The sequence below is a fragment of the Nicotiana tabacum genome, chromosome 11, assembly GCF_000715075.1.
Source record: "Nicotiana tabacum cultivar K326 chromosome 11, ASM71507v2, whole genome shotgun sequence".
In the NCBI taxonomy this organism is placed as follows: Eukaryota; Viridiplantae; Streptophyta; class Magnoliopsida; order Solanales; family Solanaceae; genus Nicotiana; species Nicotiana tabacum.
The window spans coordinates 118,531,496-118,537,495 of NC_134090.1; positions in this window are offsets into that span (position 1 = coordinate 118,531,496).

The following is a 6,000-nucleotide window of genomic DNA, read 5'->3' on the forward strand; positions in this document are numbered from 1 at the left end:
AACTTCCTCAGCCTAGCTAACGCTTCTTCCTCTGTCGTTCCCCATATTGTATCAGCCCGGTGAAAGGTTTGACCCAGATGTGGCACTGGTTGCTCGAGAGGGTAATGAGGTCCACGCCATAGAGGTGACCAATCATTATACTATTGCCATGTATATTGGTATCCGAGCCCGAAGGTTGTACCATGACGTTTCAGCTGTTTAGTTTAGTATTGCCCTGGAGATTTTTTCTAATCCCTTTGCCGGGTTCAGACCCAAACCATGCCAGAATGCTTTCTATTTTGTTACTTCACCATTTGTCTTTCTCAACGGCATTGACATGTTCGATGTGGTGATAAGTTTCCCCTCCTAGCCTTCTTCTGTTCCTAATAACCGTGATGGTTTGACTAGTGTAAATGAGGTTACTCTCATCTCTATTAGTGATCACCTCCTGATGGTTCCATTCGAACTTCACGGCCTAATGTAATGTGGAAGCCATAGCCCAACAGCATGTATCCAAGGTCGTCCCAATAGAAGACTATATATAGCTGATATGTCAAGCACTTGGAATTCAATATCGAACCAAGTTGGACCCATCTGCAGATAAAGATAAATCTCCCCAATCATGGCCCTTTGAGACCCATCAAAGGCTTTCACGTTCATACTTCCTACCCGTATCTCGTGGAAATCTTTGCCCAATCTTTTCAGAGTAGTCAATGGGCAAATTATGAGGCTTGAACCTCCTTCTATTAGGACCCTGGAAATGAATTTATCTTCAAACTGCATCATGATGTGCAATGCCCGGTTGTGACTTAACCCTTCAAGCGGTAGTTCATCCTCGTGGAAGGTGATCTTATGACTCTCCAGCACTTGCCCCACCATGTTGGCCATTTCTTTGCAGGTGATATTGTTGGGCACATAATCTTCATTTAACACTTTCATCAAAGCATTCTTGTGCTCCTCTGAATTTTTCAATAGTGATAAGATGGATATCTGAGCGGGGGGTTTTTTCAAATGATCGACAACAGAGTATTCCCTTGCCTATACTTTTCTCCAAAGATCATCCAGTCCAGTTTCAATGACAGGTTGTTTGGTAGTGGCCTCCTTACTCGATCATCCCAAGTGTTCAGGTGTATAGACCCTTCCGGTTATGGTCATTCCTTGTGCAGCATCAAATTCTTCCATCTTTGCTTTTCCCTTTCTCCTAGCTTCAACAACATAATCCCAGAGTATGGCTTTGTAATCGAAAGGAGGTGTGGTTGATATTGTCACTATGAAAGGTGTGGCCACTTCTACCTCAAATGGAACATGTGTGGTTACAGGTGGAGCTACCTCTACCTCAAATGGAGCCGATACGGCTACCTCAACCTCTACTGGCGACTGCGTCTGTACTATAATAGGAGTGAGTGTGACTGAAGGTTTAAATTCATCGCCCTCTCGAATAAGCCCGATTGACCCCTCAGGATCCCATTCTTTATCCATCTCTATCACATGTATCCCACTGCCCTATGATCTGGGAGAGGATTTTTGCGAACGTTGGGTGCAGCTTCTTTTGCCTGTGACCTTGTTGTCAATCAATGTCTGGATTTTATCTTTCAATGTTCAGAACTCGTCAATGGCATACCCCTTCATATCGGAATGGTATGCACAAGTTTTGTTTAAGTTGACCCATTGTGATGAGTTCTCCATTGCCATAGTGGGAATAGGAGTGACATAACCAGGGCTTTCAGCTTTTTGTACAGCTAGTCGATAGGTTTAGCAATAGCGGTGTATTATCTGGGTGGTTTGCGATCAAAGTTAGGTTGGGGTCTTGGGTAGTTTTGGCGAGTCGGAGATGACTGAAAATGAGATGGTTGGGAATTATAGGTGTGATAGGCAGTGGCTGGTTAGGAATATCTGGGAGATGAGGGTTGGTATATGGGTGGAGGTGTTTGGTATGTGGGTGGAGGTGTTTGGCATATGGGTGGAGGTGTTTGGTATGTGAGTGGAGATTTTTGGTATGTGAGTGGAGATTTTGGGCCTTGAGCCACTATTACTGCCCCCACGTCTTTCTTCTTTGATAAGCCGCCTGATTGTAATGCTTTGCTTGTGGCCTATAGTTCCTCAAAGTTTGTTACCATCCCGCTCTTGATGCCTTCTTCGATCCTTTCACTAAGTTTGATGATATCAGAGAACTTATGGTTTTCAATAAACATAAACCTTTCATAGTATTGCGGATCATGTGCTCTGACGAAGAACTTGTTCATTTGTTCCTCGTCCAAGGATGGCCTGACTTTGGCCGCTTCTGACCTCCAACGAGTAGCATACTCGCGAAAAGTCTCGGTGGGCTTGTTCTTGAGGTTCTGAATGTAGAAAACATCTGTCGCATTTTCTGTGTTGAACCTGAATCAGTCCATGAAATCAGATGCCATACTTACCTAGTTGGATCATTTCTTAGGATCATGGCTGATGTACCAAGACAAAGCATCTCCCATAAAAATCCTTATAAAAAGCTTCATCCGGATCTTTTCATCCTTTCCAACCCCGACAAGTTTGTCACAATAGGTCCTTAGATGAACCCTGGGATCACCTGTATCATCAAACATCTCGACTTGGGAGGTTTGTAACCCTCTAGCAGTTCTACATCCGGCTATATACATAGGTCTTCATAATTCAAACCTTCTATCTCTTTGCCTTCTTCGTACCCTGAACTTGACTTGTTAATTTCTTGAGTTCCTCAGCCATGTTCTTGATGAGCAGGTCCTTATCAGCAGATTCTGGTGTATAGAAGATTGGTTGGGTAGAGTGAGGTACAGTTTTCACATATATAGGGTTGTTTTGGTGAGTGCTAGGGACTTGGGTGTAGTGGTGATCGTTGGTTAAGTTTTGAGGATCGGGAATGGGTTGTGGTGTATTCTAAAGAGTGTGATAGGTAGCAGTTGGTTGGTATTGGATTGTTTGATGATGGTGTTGTGGTAGAGTTGGTATCGATAAAGGATTGAGATTTTGAGGTGGAGTTACATATTGATGCGGTGCGGGAGGGTTTTGTGGATGTTGGTTTGGTATATTTTGGGTAGGTGCTAGGTTTTTGGTGTTTTGTTGGTTGATATCGAGGACGTTCAGGGTGAGGGATAGGTTTGCTAAGTTGCAGACCTGCTCAAGTTCTCCCTGTAACTCTAGTATCTTTTATTCCAATCGTAAAACCAAATCATTTGGTGCCGGAGTACTCTGACCGTCTGAAGTTTCCGCATTATCCACATTTTCCTTTCGAATACCACTTAAGACATCCATTTTAGCTTTCCCTCTGCTCTTTGTATTACTTGGAGGAGGAAGTGGTGGAGGGCCTCTATATCTGGTATGATATGTTGATGATGCCAGTATGTGTGAACCAACCTTTAGGGAATGGGAATAATAAGGGATAAAGAAAAACAAAAGGTAAACAAGTCAGTAAAGGTTCTGAAATGTTTGCAGTATTTAAACACATATTGCGGGAATGTAAATTTGTGTCCTAATTTGGGAGCCTCGTTGTGCCCGAGGTAGGCCTAGCGACAAATAGATTTGGAGAAATTCAGTGCCAATAATTGCCTCATTTCATTAATGTTAAAAATAGACGACCCAAAATGACACTAAATAAGATAATTAAACTAATGGAACTTGGCCTTATTACATTAAAAAAGAGCTAGTAAACCTAATCTACTTGGTCCCAAAAGGGCCTTCTCCAGACTGGAGGCTCTTGTCGATTAGTTCTCCTAGTTCACGTAGGTTCAGCAGTAAGAATGCCCTTGCCAAAAGTCATCCTTCATTTCCCTCGGTGTTTTGGCAATCAGTGACTCTCTTTCTCATTCTCCCTTCCAATTCTATCAGACTGTACTCCAAACATTCCAACCTTTCGCTGGATTTAACAACCCTCTCTTTCCACTCATTGATCATCTCCATGTAAGCCTTATGTTGCTCCATATGCTCAGCTTTAGACTCATGAGTTCTTTTGCGCAGCTTGTTATACTTCACCTCTGCTTTGGCAACATCATCTATGACCCTGTTTCCTGGACCAACCCTTGGCTCGAAGATCCCTGCTATGCTATCATCCAACCATAAGGGGTAAAAGTATGAGTGACCCGCATGATATAGGTCCAGCTCAATGGTATCTTTTTCCATGATAATCTTCAAAGTCCACATATGTTGTGCTTCATTCTTATATAGGATGGCGTCACCCTAAAAATCAGCTATGAAGTGACTCATTTTAGTGACTCGTGGTCCTGTCTCATGTCTGCCTATCTCATAACCCTGAGGGGAGCATAAAGGTATATGCCCCTTAACCCAATCAACAGCAAGTATGGAACATCCCTGGATATGATGATGAACTCATCGGTAAGGAACCACTCGAACATCCATTGAACCTGATCCTCGATCAAATTGTTAAAAATTGCACCCATTCTACAGCATTTCCTGGTTGAGCAAACATGTCTGGGATATAGGTCATCTTCTTAGGGTGATGGAAAGCTATGTGATCATTCCACGGCCTTCGTGGAAACTCTAGGCGGTATTGACCCCTTTGGAGATGCTCTAACAACCAAACCTGTAACAACAAATTGCAACCCTTAAAGAATCCAAACCCCTTCTGACAACGTTCCAAGCCTGGTACGTATCTGCAATGATCATCGACAGGTATATGTCTGCCCCTCGATCCCCGTCCATCAAAGTTTTGGCCACTATGGCCAGCCTGGTATGGATTCTATCCCCTTGGATCGGGAATACCAACATGCCCAAGAAACACATAATAAACACGAAGACCCTACGATGAACCTAGCCCAAGGAGGTCATTGATAACTCATCATCAAAAATACGGTAAGAGCTACTATGACCGTATCGTTCATAGAGGAAGTCGAAAGGTATGTAGGAGCTTTACAGGCACTCCAAGTCATCATTTTTCTTCAGCCCCATCATCTTAAGGAATCCTCCAGTGGTGTGATTTTCAGGCTCTAATAAACCAGGGCTATCCCAAGGCAACCCAGCAAATCCCCCTGCTTCTACCAAAAGAGAGGTCATTTATATGTCTCCAAAGTGGAACACCGCCATTTCCTTGTCCCAAAACATGGTGGCATCCTCGATCAACATTTTGTTTGGCTGAAGATACCAACAGAGAAGGCAAATTTCCTAAGACTCGTTTCACATGATTTTGGTCACTTGAAGGAAGATCCCTCTACCAATCTAGCAAAAGTGAAGGTATGCTACTGACCATGTCGAACATGGGGACTTCATGCCTCATTTTCTGCAAAACAAAAGGTGGTTAGGCTCTTTCCCCCTCCAGATTCATCTATTTATATAATAATGATTAGAATATTGGCACTTACTTCTCCAAATTAATGCACACAGTCGTGATTGCGTCCGTTGGGATTATGGAAAGCCCGATAGACTTTTGGGTGAGGCTTGTCTTAAAGGGTTATCATGTGGACAACATATTAACCCGACTAGGTTTGACCAAGATGCATGCACAATTAATCAGAGTAAGGTTGCTTTAGAGGTCTAGACTAGGACCCACAAGTGGACAACTTGAGGGGGAAAGGCACGAAACCATCCAACGCACCGCTGATCGACTAGTTTTAACGTAAATACGCCTTTCTGAATTTAAAAGGGTGATATATAGGAAGAGCGCAAACACTCATCAAGAGTTGCTATAGGATTGATTACGCACGAGTGAAATATGATGTTGAGCATGATTTATGCAACAATAAATAGCATGTTGTCAAGTATTTACACGTTAAAAAATGATGAATGCGGTATTTAAATAATTAAAAGACAGTTACAAAAGAAAACAAGGAGATAAGTCAGTTTCAGGAAATAAAGGAAATCATAAATGCTTGAGAAATAGGCAATTAAATCCAAGTAAAAGGGGAAAGGGAAAGGGTGCACATGTATTAACAAAATAAAGCATGCTTAAGACTAATTCACAAAAATAAGTTCATTATGGTATGAGCCTAAAATATCCCCAGCAGAGTCGCCATGCTGTCGCGCCCCCTTTTTCCTCGTGGAGTCCGGGTTTCGACA